Source organism: Apis mellifera, linkage group LG12 (assembly GCF_003254395.2).
Source record: "Apis mellifera strain DH4 linkage group LG12, Amel_HAv3.1, whole genome shotgun sequence".
Lineage (NCBI taxonomy): Eukaryota > Metazoa > Arthropoda > Insecta > Hymenoptera > Apidae > Apis > Apis mellifera.
In genome coordinates, this window is record NC_037649.1 from 6,299,288 (window position 1) to 6,313,274 (window position 13,987).

A 13,987-nucleotide genomic window follows, 5' to 3' on the forward strand; every position below is an offset into this window, starting at 1 on the left:
TCCGGTGGGGGCCCCCGGGGCGGTTTAATTGCGCTTTGACGGGTGGCATTCTTTGGTGCGGCGGCGCGGTGAACCGGTCTTCCACCGATGGAATCTTCTTAGGCCGCCGCGAATATTTATTGCGATTCGCCTCGCGTGCTTCCCGTCACTGCTCCCCTCTTTTATCGTCGTCCGAAACGATCGTCCGAGAATTGAAATATGAACGGTGTGTGTTGCGTGATGGCCGTGATATGTTTGTGATTCGTTTCTCGATATTTAACAAGTGGGAAGCTTTACGTTATGGAGTTGCTGAGAGTGTGACGAAAGTCTGTAATTATTTAAAAATGGAAAATTGATCTTGTAATCGGTTGACATCGGTAAATTAATTATCATTTCGTAGATAAGGTAGAATCGATTAAATATTCGGCAAATTTAAAATTATATCTAATTATTGCTTGACACGAAACTTGTAATATTCATTGTAAAATCTTTATCTTTCTCTTTCAAACTTTAATGTATCGAGAGTGATGTTTTAAGAGATAAAGGAACGAATCTTTCTTCCTCTTTCTCTCTCTATTGACGTAAAAAAAAAAGAAATCTGTCGGAAGAGAGAGAAAGAGGAGAAGAAAGAAGTTCGTAGCAATATTGCGGAATACCTGTTTCGTATACTCCTCTCCATCCCTCTTACACTTCTCTCCCCCCTCTCCAAGAGTATATATACATTCATGGGTGAAATTTATGTTATTTTATTATGTTATTTTATTTATGTTATTACCTACACACTTCCCAAGGCCGGGAATTGTTAATGCGGGGAGGATAGAGAACAAAATACTGGTCCGGTAGGATGGTATCGGAAAGGTTTGTGGAAGACTACAGTGCCGAGGGAACTCGTATAATCTCGGAGCTAACCACCCTTCCGATTCTTGACGTTGCTCCAGCCCCATTTCCTGCTTTCATTACGATCCTCCGCAGCTTTGGGTCCTAATCGAACCCTCTCCTGTCCCTTATCCTCTTCCTTCTCCTCCTCATCCTCCTCCACCATTCCCCCATCACGAGTTTTCGAGAGGAGGGGGTGGGTGGATTCAGATCAAAACGTTCCGACGACTCCGTGATTCGAAGGCCGATTTCTCGTGCTCCGTGATCTCGAAGGACGACGCACGACGACAGTGAATTAGTAGGGCGAAATTCCGCCGTGATTCGATCAAACGGTTGATTAAAAGCGGAATTTGTTCAACGTTTAACGCTCAAGCTCGAATCGACCAATTGTATGTAAATCCCGGGCGTAAAAGCGGGCTAGTGCCCCGTCGTCCTCGTTATTTTCGTTCCTCCCCCCCCCCAAACCTTCTCTCTCCCTTCCTTCGTCCCCTTGAATATTTTATCCTTTACGCCACGATGTTCCTCGTGGAGAAACATCGGCGATCATTATCGGCGGATGGCGCACGGCCGTTGAAAAATTTTCCCGCCACGCCGCGAATTTTATCGCGGATCCCACCCTCGCTTCGAGCACGTAGCTTTCCTCCCCGCCCCGCGTGTAACGTGATTATAGCTTTAAACAACGATCAAAGATAACCCTGTCCGATCGATAGAGCTCATACATAAAATGCAGCTTTTGTACGGCGAGAGGGAGGGGGAGGGGGTGAAGAATGAAGAAAAAAGAGAGAGAGAGAGAGAGAAAAAGGAAAAAAAATGGGAGCAGGCGGGCTGGAGAAAGGTGAGGGGGAGGGGATGGTAATCCCATCGCGATCCTCTTCGCTTTATTAAAATAGAGACTACATATTGCCGGTCGAAAAAGCTGAAAATAAAAACCTCCGGTGTATGGACGCGGATTGGGGGAAGGGGAGGGGAGAGAGAGCCGACCGAAAATCGCGGCTTCGATTCTGTTTCCCCCAATTTGCCGGGCAAATGGACCGTGTTAATCAAGCGTCGGGCAGCGCGTGACCACGCGGTCTGAAAAAGGATCTCGGTTAAGCTCGACCGATTTTAAGATTTTGCGACTCTTTTGCGAATCCCACTCTCTTCGAGTATTTTCCTTTCCTTTCCTTTTCCTTCTTTTTTCTTCTTCGATCCGTTCGAATTCTATCTCTTTAGGTCTGGAGAAAGAGAGAGAGGGAGAGAATCGCGATTCCGTTTATCCCAATTTATATGCAGGGCGTAAGCCTCGAGTTGAATGCCACGCAAAAACATCCCTCTCTCGTTCGCTTGTTAGGAAAGTCCCTTTCTTTGTTCGCCGGATCGACGTGTCCACGCCCACCCGATTAAGAAGGGTATATCGCGATCGATCGCGATAATTAAACCCCTATGTCAATCGCCTCTCTTTTTTCCCCTCTCTCTTTCTTTCTCCTCCTTTGATACCGATACTTTATCGCGACACAGCGCGTATCGATTGGAAATCACGTAGGTTATATATTATTATTACGCTTTCCTTCGTTAAAGAGAGTTAACGAATCGTTTCGAATATCCTTTTGGAAATTATTTCGAGTTTGCATCGTTCTTTTACCTTTTATATAAAAGGTAAATCGTTGAATAATTTTGAAACTTTATTTCTTAAGGGATCTTCAGTATTTTGAGTATTTTATCGTCGAGTTATATCGATTTTCCTTTCAAAATATAGGAGAATATCGATGAAAAATTTCGCCGTATTAAGAACAGGATGTAGGATGAATTATTAAATGATGAAAAATATTTCTATCCCGATCAATATCTCTTTCATTTCCTTGTTAATAGAAATATAATCGATTTTAATTGCTAAAGGAAGAGAAGATTGTTCAAATTTTTGTTATCAAATTCGTTAAACGAGGCAAATCTCACATTGATAAAATTAACAGACGTTATAAATCCACGTTACCTCTTTTAATTTATGATTTCGTGCAATCGTGCTCATCGATCGAGCGACGTCAAGCATCGAAGCAATCGCGGCTCGAGGATTTCGTGATGGCGATTGACAGAGGAAGACGCGTTAAGAATGGCTCGCAATTGGCGCAGAAATTGTTGGACGTCAATCGTGGGAAGGATTTCCTTAGCGCGGCTTGGTAATTTCCCTAAGGCATCGGCTGATCAAATACACGGTTCGATATTTCTGCTAGAGTTGGCGTTGGATGTTGCATTGAAAGGAGCAGAAACGATCTTTACGAGCGCGGAACTTGCGGATTTCATTGATACGATTGCGCGTATTGGATTTCGATTTTCAACCGTAAGTCTTTGAATATTAAATTATCCTAAATATCCTGCAATTTCAGAAGAAGAATTCTTGAATTTTTCAATTTGCCAATTTCTTGGTACTCCTTCGCCTTGGATCCATTTTATACATATCCATAATAATTAAAATTGAAGTAATCCTATAAAAGCAATAATAATAATATATTTATTTATTTCCCTTTCGAATAACTAATCTACACGTTTTTTCTACAGTAATTATAAAAACAAGTCATGAAATCCAATTTTTAAATTCCAACAATTATTCAATTATTCACAAGTTTTTTTTCTATATCCTTTTTCATTTATATACGTAAAAATAGAATGCGAAGGAAAAGACGGTTGAAACAGCAGTGTGTTCAGCGCATGGATACACGTAGTATAGACAGGAGAATGAATTTCGTACGGGATCCCGCGGCTACACTTTCGCTCTAAACGAACACGACTTCGGGCGCGCCACTAAATCTCTTTGGCAATCACTGAAAGTGGAAAGAGAAAAATTGCGGCCAGCTCGGATTTCTGGGTTTAAAGGTAATTGATTTCTTGTATTTTTACTGTTTCGAACAGCCGGTTTATTAACCGCAACTATCGTGTTCCCGTGATAAAATCAAAATTATAAAACTTTAATCTTCTCTGAATTTATCACATTTTCTTAAGGGTAATCCTCCGGGGAAATTTCCCTTTGGTACGAAATAAGAAATCTCTCTCCCCTTTTGAAACAGCCGAGGTACATCTTCGACTCTTCGCTGAGGATCAATTATAAATTATAAAAACGATCGACCTAAATTTCGATCGAGGCAACATTTGACAAGATATAAGTGAATTTTCCAATAAAATATTTCCCTCGAAATTGATGCATATTCGCGCAATCCTCTCTCTCTTCCTCTCTCTCTCTCTCCCGATCTGGCACCGACTCAGACGGCTTTAACCAGATTTCCAAACCGAGGAAGCTAGGCGATCGCATCGACCCTCCCGTGCCTGTTTGCCCACTGATTCGACTTATCGAGGGGTTCACGGATGCTGGATGCTGGAAATGGGCGAGATCGCGCAAACGAATCGTCGTGGGATCGCTTTGACGCCGTGATACAATTTGTCGGATGTTTAATGCACAATGGGCCGGTGAAAAATGCAGCGTGTCGATTGATCGATCGAGAGAGACCTCGAATGCAAAATGCGAGCCAGGGTTCACACCCCCGTTATTTAATTTTTCATTCCATCATTTTCACGTTCCATCTATTTTTTTTCTTTTTTTTTTTTTTCTTTTCACTTGGATTTTATTATACTCAACGTTTACATATTCTTTAGAAATTATCTGGTTTAATAGAAACGTATAGGACGCTCTTCAACAGAGTTAACCAGAAGATAGACGATAGAAAAGTTTGCAAATTAACTTAAACAGTAAGCATTAGGATTGTTGGGCCGGAAGATGAAGAAGATACGCGAGCGTAATGAAGATTGGTACAAGTTGGACTTTAATATTTGAGGACACGTCCAAGTTAGCTTAGGAGTCCTCGTCTCCTCTCCGTGTTCCTTCTCTTAATTTTGCTTTATTAAACCGCGGCCACAACTCCTTCTAATTACATTATAAACATCACCACCATTTGTTTGCATTGGATCATCCGATTTTCGTTTCCTTCGCGAAGTTTTTATTCGTTAAATTACTTATAATTATTTCCATCATCCTTTTAATTCCATCATCCTCAATCCAATAATTGTTTATACGTGTCTATAAAATTCTAAAAATTTTCAAATATATCAACACTGAAAAATTATTAAAGATTCATCGTGACAATACATATTATACATATTAAACATTTTATATCTATTAAAACAAATTTTTAATCTCTCCCCCATATTTCACCGTTATTCCCATTTATAATCTTCCACCTCAAAAAAAAAAAAAAAAAGTGAATTATTATATCTACCTACCCTTGTGAAAAATTCTTACTTACATTATACAACCTCTGATTATGTTACTCTGTATAAAATTTCTCTTCACTCTCGATCGAAAAATTTGCCCGAAACTGGCACACTTGGAGGCCGAGCGTCGAATGAAACGACCGCTTCCGGAAACGACCGCACCCCTTTTTTCCACCGGTTGACCCTCCAGGTCGACCCTCCAGCAAGGGTCGACCTCGCATCGTGATCGAGTTATTATCTGAACGTAAGCGGGCTTCCGCGAAAGAGTTGATAAGCCGCGCAGCGATCATTTATTTTTCATTTATTGCATCGCTACGGTTTCGCTCCTCCTCTCTTCTTCCCTGTCATCCGTTTGATTAAAGTCTTCATATTTCACGAACCTGTTCCGGGTCGCGTACACACGCACACGCATACGCACGCACGCTCGAGTGGGATGCTCGCGCCCTCCCCGTTCCATCGTAGGCCTCGGCGGCTGCGACCCAACGAATGGAAAAGAAAGAGGGAGAGGCAGTTCGGTATCAATGGTAATGGCTGTCCGAGCGGACTTATTTAGGAGCGCATACGAAATTATGCACGAGCCGAAAGAGATAAAGAGAATAAAGGGAGGAGGAAGGGGTTGGGCCGACAGAGAAAAAGGAACAATAGGCGGGCGCTGGCTGGGCCACGATTTGACAGATGTCAAGACAAAGTGAGCAGGGAGAGAGAGAAAGAGAGAGGGAGAGGGAAAGAGAGGTTGGTTAGCCTGCAGCCAGGAAAGGGGTGCTCGATATCAGACCGTGTGTTACATTTAAATGATTGATGAACGCGCTCAATGAGAATCACAGCTGGGTCACACACATATCTTCCCGCGGTCGAGTGCCAGGACCACCGAGTCTAATCCGGGCCCTGGAAACGCGACATGATGTAGATGTCTCGGTACACGCGCCTTGCCGATTATGCACCGTGTCTCCGATCGAACACCAGCCGACAGAAACTTCAATATTCTTTAACAGGATGGACGCTACAGTTTCATTTATTTCGTTCCAGAGAATTACGGATTTTTGGATATTTTTTTCTTTATATCCATTCCTTTTGATAGCATTATTATTTATACATTAGATAGATCGGCTGGGAATCGAATTCTTAATGAGCGACTTGTCCTTGATAGAAATTAAAAATATCTGTTAGTAAGATCAATATTCAATATGTGTCTTCATAAAAAGAAAGAGAGATAACTTACACGATGCGACAAAATGCTAATAATTTTTCGAAATTTAATATTTTTTTTTTTTTTTTTCCATTCGAATCTCGAATGCAAGCTTCACATTTCACGAAAGCAACGAGTAACGTGATAAAAAATGGTGTAAAACGATAGCGGCGGCCAGTTGATGGTCGCCAAGCCCGAATCAGAACGGGCACGAGATCATAGAGCAATTTGGTGTACTGGCGTGACGCATGATTGATCTGCAAGGACGATAAACATTGCTGAACCACGCAGCGAAATGACGTATACTCGCGTATTAATATCGGTGATGGAGGAAGGTGGCCAGCTGTGCAACCACGGGTGGTTCGTTCACGTAAATGACGCGACGCTCATTTGTCTTTGAGGATGGATTCACGATTCAAATAGAGACAACGGTTCTAATCAATCTCTTGGTAAAACGCGTGCGTGCCTATCTGCGATCGTTCGACGATGCACCCTGGCTATGTGCTAGAATTCTCCCAACTCCTCCTCTTTCCTATATTCTCCATTTCCGTTACGGATCTTCCGCCTGCTAAAACTAAAGCTGGAACGCGGATTGAATTTTCTTCTCGATCGCCATTCACGGAATTCCATCCATTTTGCTATTAACTCGTCCACGCGTCCAAATTTCCAATGATATTTTACTTAACGTCGAGAAATTTACTTAAATAAACTATGGATTTTTAATCGTATCATGCAAAACATAAATCGTGCCTATGTTGATCATAATTGTTCGTTCACAAAACCTGGAACATTCATATAAGAATCGTGAGGAGAGATTAAAAATTTCGTCGTCAAAAAACATTCACAAAGTCGTACCTTTATATTGTGGAAATCACTTTTTGATCCATCTCGATATCTCAATCCATCGCCGAGATATGAGAACTCGAAGCGTTCATTGCGCTTGAGACAATGTATTGATTATAAATAGACTTACTGACCTACATATTTTTCTAGGAATCTATGTTCTTCCAAGAATCGCTCCTTTGGAGATTGGGATAGGTCAGTGAGACGAGGTGCCAACGATAAGGACGGAAATATCGAACGATTAAAAATTATCCTTTTCTTTGCACGATGATATCTCGGGAACCGTAAGTCGTATCGTGATGAATCGAAAAGCATTTTAAAGGGGAAGATTCCACGTTTCTAATGGTTTTTCATTCGTTCATAGAAAGGAATTATCCTCGGAGTTATAGCGGTTCAAATTTTTCCTAATTTTAATAAGGAATTTTTTAACGAGTTTTATGGGTTCCATATAATTGTATGAAAATCCGTAGTCCAATTATTAATATACATGAATTTAAAAGTCCAAAAGTGTACAGAAGATGTATACATAATGCAGGGGGGGATGAAGAGATTATGCAGAGATTAAAGAGACGTTTTTAAAATTGATTTAAAAAATGGGTGATACATTACGCTCGAATTATTGTCGATTAATTCTGAATTTCTTTTTGCTTTTCAATAGAACAATCATTGCTGATTCGTTGAAAAATTTTATTCTATTCATCGATCGATAAATATTCGTCAATACGTCATTTCCAAATAAGACTATAATCTCATTTTCCTATATTCGAAGGGATCCACGTGACGTGACATAACTGCTGTCACAACAGCGCATCAATTTGATAACGATAATGACATTTTGACGATGGAATATAGTCGATCATCCAGTTCCAAGTATCTCACCCCATTTTTATTCCACATAGTAATCATCGTCCTCTTTCTCTCTTTTTATTCTCGATACTTATCGTTATAACAGCGATGTACAAAAATATATTGAAGCCATAGATAGTTCGCTATCTGAAATTTAAAAAGAAATTTAATTGTCTTGATTGATCGTGATTGATATTCAAATATCCTAATACTTGCTACACCTTCGAATATCTTTAACTCTTTTACCCGAATCCTCCTCTCTTTCATATTCTTGCATCGTATCGAAGAAACCGCACGAATTAATCTTTTGATTAATCCGATAGATATCATTCGATTGGTACGGTCGAACAAGCTTATCGTAATCGACTGTAAATATATATAACCATTTACAGGCAACCTTTTTAGGACCTTTTAATAGACTCTAACTTTCAAAAGAGATTAGCGAAACAAGAGAGGGGCGGGCGGACCCCAAGAGGGTACTCTTAAACGTCAAGCTCGTTAAGCGAAAACACAAAGCTCGATTATAGACTGTGAGTGGGTGAATCAAAGCGGCATTACCCCACGTGCACAATCGGATTGTCATGCCTTGACGATTCGAAAGAGGCCCGCACGGCGAGGCCTCCGCGGCTACTGGCGCAGCGACCGTAGTTCGAGCCGTCGCAAATCAGTCGTTATCGATAACGATAACGACATTCGTGACGGTGATGCACATCCGGCCATCCGGCGGCCGATTGTTCCCCGAACGACGCAATCTTGCCTCTCGGTAAGAGAGAGAGAGAGAGAGTGTGTGTGTGTGCACCGCGATACCGATTACTATGATCAACCCGGAACGAGGCGTGCACCGGTCCATGAAATTCAGACGGAATGATTTCAATTATCCAAATGAACATCTATATTAAGCTCGGCCCTTGGACCGCCATCTTGGAACGCATCTCGAAACCCTATCAAAGATATTGGAAGCTCTACGTAGGTTCCCTTCTCCCCGAGGGGAGGAGGGATCCCTCCTGAGCCGTTTCTCAATGAACACGCCGATGAGACTTTTCACTCGACTTGCCAGGAGTTTAATTCTGCAAGGTGGAAGAGCTCAGGGAGAAAGGAACCGAAATGGAACAGGATGAGGAGGGGCCATCGATGTCTTCCAAAGAGGAGAACATTGAAAATCTTCCATTCTTCGACGAAGCCCATCCGTTTCTCTCTCTTTCTCTCTCCTTGTAATGGACACATACGGGTTGTTCCTGCGTGTAGCAGAAATGAACAGCAGAGGAGAGCCAAAGGGCTTTCTCTCTCTCTCTCTCTGTCTACCAACAAAAAGTTAATTACGGAATCATCCCGAAGAAAAGAAACCGCACCCGGAGATCCCTTTCTTATACCTTCCATCTTTCCACATCGGTCCGTTCTTCCTTTTTCTCGCGCCCAAATATCGGTTCCTTTTCCCCGAATTCGATGCCAATTCCATTCCACCCCGGGCTAATAATGTGGCTTCTTGTCCCTTTCCCGCGCATGCGGAATGCAAATTATTCCACGATGAATCGCCCCTCCCCGGATCGTGATCGAACTACCGTTTCGTCGCGAGTATACACGGCAAACAACACCTGCAATAATTCGGGAGGATGCGTGAATTACGAGGAGGATGAATAACGATGAGGATGAAAGAACGGAACGTTAACATCTCACCATCTTGATTCTCATTTTACCTTATAATATTTTTACTTTTTATCATACATTACGAATTATCAAATTTAGATCGGTGTGGATTATTTTAATAAAACGTTAAAACGTTAAAAGAAATTCTAAAATGGCTAAGATTTTCTTTAGAAGCTAGACCAATCACCTAGTGCACACGTGTATTAACAGTAAGGCAAGAGGTGAATCAAGTTTGGATCATGCGGATCAGGAGTTGGAGGAGGGGATTATTTCCTCGTTGCGTCTGCACGAGGGCCGTGTTTATTTCGGTTGGCACAATAAACAGTTGCGCGACGAGGTAAGCCATATTGCGCAACGCGTACACACGGCCATCTCCCTGTGTAGATAGATCCGGGGAATCGGTTCCCTAGAACGGGATCAGACGGTGTTTGTAAAACGATTGGTCCTCTGTTGTTGGCCGCTGCATCATTGGTAACATCGTTATCGTTATCGGATTAATTGCTGCGCCCGAACTTCTGCCGCGGTTAACCGTTTCGGTGGTGAATTACAAGAAAACCAGGTTCACCGAGTCGCGGTCGCGCGCAAACCATTTCGTTTATTTACGACGATGCAAGTCGCAGAGGGACTTAAATTTCTTCCCAGATGATTTGCGATTGTCCGCGGGAATTCTTCTTCTAACTTCTCGATCTCCTTCTTCTTTAACATTTTTTTTCAATAATTCCTTTCGTCTACATCGGGGAGATAAAAATTGAATTTCTCGAGGATAGAATTATAATGAGATATATTCTTGCCACTGTAATATCATTTTCAATGTGATGTGTAACTTTTGAAAACATTGATGATCATCAGTTGTTGCAAATGCGAATTCTTGCTCGTTAAAAGAAACGAATTTGGACGAGGATTATTATTATTATTATTATTATTTTAAAGATAGATGAAGCGTATTCTTCGTATCAATTGTTGAGGGTAAATTTTAATTTTGAAATTCATAAATTCAATATTACGTAATGTTATTCAGCTCTTACGAATACATACAGCCGCTTGAATAGCATTTCTAGATTTCACAGAATGTAGAAACTCATGAACCGTAGCTTGCTTGTATCGAGTTCTATAGGGTTTAAATTCGTCGGATTCCGATTCCGTGTATTCATGATTGTCTACATCGAGTTCCTCAATTTTAGGACTGTATTTATCGAACCATAGATACCTCCGTACACTGTGCTCCATACATTTGCATTTATGCATGTTCCAAAGATCTTTCAATAGTTATGTCAGTATATCGATCTCTCTCTCTCTCTTTCTATATATTTATACATTTGCATTATTAAATTCTTAATTCTTAAATTCTTTTGTATCGACAACAATAAAATTACCTATGTAATTTCAGTAAATTTCATCCTTTTTTTTCATTAAATTTGTAAAAACAGATGAGAACACATGATCGAATGAAAATAAATCTTTGACGAGTTTAGGAAAAAAATATTACCTCGTTTGAACGATCAAAAAACGAAGCACGGCGAATTTCATTAATTAACAGAGCGGGGAACTTTGATATTGAAAACCGAAACTTCGGTATTGGTTGATAAAATTAGCGTCCGGTGAATGAGCCGCCAATTTCAATGGATCTATAGTTCAATCGCTAATAAACGTTTCAAATACATTACATAATCCGCGTTCCCTTTTCCACATCATCCAACGCTGCCTTTCTACGCCACACACGACTTTATATTTTCACGCAAAATTAGAGTAGGCATTGGTTTGACGAATACACTAATTACAACGTAAACGAGACGAAATCCGATACGTTAATGACGCGATAATAATAATAAAATACGAAAACGATTCGCTGCAAGATTTTAACATCCCGGAAATAATCGAAATCGAACGTATTCAAATTATACAAGTGAAACAAACTGAAACAGAAAATATAATTTTCGCTCGATATTTCATTTACAATTTTCAACAGTATTGAAATTCATATAATATATTTATAATACTTACATAAATTACTTTTCAGATCGATTCAAACATTCATCATAAATCCTCGAATCCTGTTCATCTCAAATTCGATTAAGGATTAATTGACGTGGTATTTCCATCTTCAAAACAAAACTTTGAATCGTATATATATATATAAACCTCTTGGTCAACTCGTGTACAAGTCCACGAATTAATTGAAATCACCGCGAGGGAAGCGCGAAAGCTACTATATTCGACTACTGTATTATGTATTACGAGTATTCTCTTTTAGAGGCGGGTTTCCGGCTGCACTTTCTATAACGAAGCTGATTTATATCGCCGTATTCATCGTAGTAGACCGGACGAATCCTGCTTAAACTTCAGGCTTTGTCTGACGCTTAAAGGGGATGGAGAGGGGCTTTAATTCATCCCTGCGTTGCGCCACTCGAGTATACGATAATTCAAGAACAGCCGGTTGCTATTAATTTCATCGAATTCCCTCGATATCCCTGAACTGGGATCTTGAATGGAACGACTTTGCCAAGAATTCCGGACAATGGCTCTTCATTTTCTTTTTTTTCCTTTTCCTTTTATTTTTTTCACTCCTTTCTTTCTTTTCTTCGTGGATCGTGGAACGTTTGAAAATCTAGAGTTTTGCAACTTCGGATTAAGAATGATTCGATCACAGTGAAAGTTGAACGAATGAAGTATTTTCAAAATTTATTTTCGAAATTTCATAGAGAATTTCTGGATGACATGGTTGCTCTATTTATTTATCTTTCTCAATTTTTCCATACACCAGTTATTTCTAATTCGTTTGTCAAGGCCTTTTGTGCAAATGAATGATAAAATATTTATAACAAATTCCTTCTCTTCAATTAAAAGATAATCTGTAATTAAATTCTAAAACTCGTTTACGATCCACGAAATGCAAAGAGTACGAGATCGTGAATTCGTGACTTAAGATAACGCATAAATTTCGTCGAGGGAGAGAAGCGAGGCCCGTTCGATTTCACGTTGGAAAAGCGAATGGGACGTTGCATCGTATTAATAGTAATGTTGCATGAACGTCATGGGGGTAGGGTTGCGGTTTACATTCACTCGGCTAACCCCTAACCATTACGCGTGACGTAACCTAACATCCTATTATTGTTATACGTAGAGATGCACAGAGTGGTACACGATTATGCATATAACCGTGCACGGTCTCCGTTATTGACGGACAATTACTGTTTATCGTTTGCAAACGCCACTATCTTAATCAATTTCGTTGTTACCCAACCGTTTGCTCGCCTTCTATCTTCGAGAATGTAAAAACAAAAGCGAAGAATGGAAACGAATCAATCTCTTTACATCATCGTACTCTCTTCTTATAGAAGAAATCTTTCTTCGTTTCGTCATTTAAATAAAATTATAAATTTCATTCCCAACTTCTTTTTAGATGAAAAAAAGAGAACCGTCATCGGAAAACATCTCAACACCATATCATCTTATTCGACGATGATTGTTCGAACGATGAGGTGAAGCTGTTCAACGCAAGGTGAACAACAACTCCGTGTAAAAGGTGGATGCGCCGCGTTGACGATTCGACGACACGACGGCGGAAAGGCGAGGAGGAAGACAGGGCGGAGATAGGTGGTTCATATCAATAGTGCAGCGTCGAGTGGACGCCGCGGGGCGGTATTGCGGTTTACATTCACTGGCAACCCCTTCCCACCGCGCGTAACGTAACGTAACGTTCTGTTCTGTATGTTCAACGAGGCGGAAGATCCATATCTCACTTGAGGGGTAGCTCTTAGAGAGGACACGTATACATGCAGGCGCGAGTGCATGCTCGCGACCAACCGCTTAACTTGCAACCGTGTGTTGGTGCGTGGCACGAGCTTACCACCCCTTGTGCCAACATTCATGGCCCCCGTACACCTCTTCGCAAGTGTGCATGCGCACGCAGATTCACGCACGTTCCCGCTCGTGTTAACCCGTACATCGCGCGTAACCTCGTCGACTTTTTCTTCCCTATTTTTCTTCTTCTTTTTTTTTCTTTTGCTTTGATTTTTTTCGACCCTTTTCTCTTGATTTATCTCCTTTCCCACATCGTTCTTTCTCTTCTCTCGTGTTTACAAGCCTTTCCTTTTTTACGATGCGGAATCTTCCTCGATTCTTTTTTTATCCTTCCTTTATCTTTTTGCCACTCTTTTTTATTTTAACTCCCTCTTTTTCTTTCTAAACGGCCTCCTCTCCTCCACGTCGTTCTTTCCCTTTGCCACCTTCCCTTTTACGATACGGATCTCGTCTTCTTTAACTTCCCTCACTCTTTCTTCATTCCATCCCTTTTTTTTTCTTATTTTTCTTTTTCTCGTTTCCCTCCAGTTATTATTTTGCTTTTCACCCTTTTCATTTTCCTTTTACATACTGGAA

At 40.8% G+C, this 13,987-nt stretch overlaps 1 long non-coding RNA gene across 1 annotated transcript; it reads right to left on the reverse strand.

Annotated features, from left to right (window-relative positions):
* Window positions 1-10,563: 10,563 nt before the first annotated feature.
* On the reverse strand, window positions 10,564-13,954 carry LOC113219155. Its single transcript, XR_003305868.1, has 2 exons — window positions 11,612-13,954; window positions 10,564-11,523 (listed from the first exon to the last, which is right to left on the reverse strand). It is a non-coding gene; the product is annotated as an uncharacterized LOC113219155 (long non-coding RNA).
* Window positions 13,955-13,987: the final 33 nt, after the last annotated feature.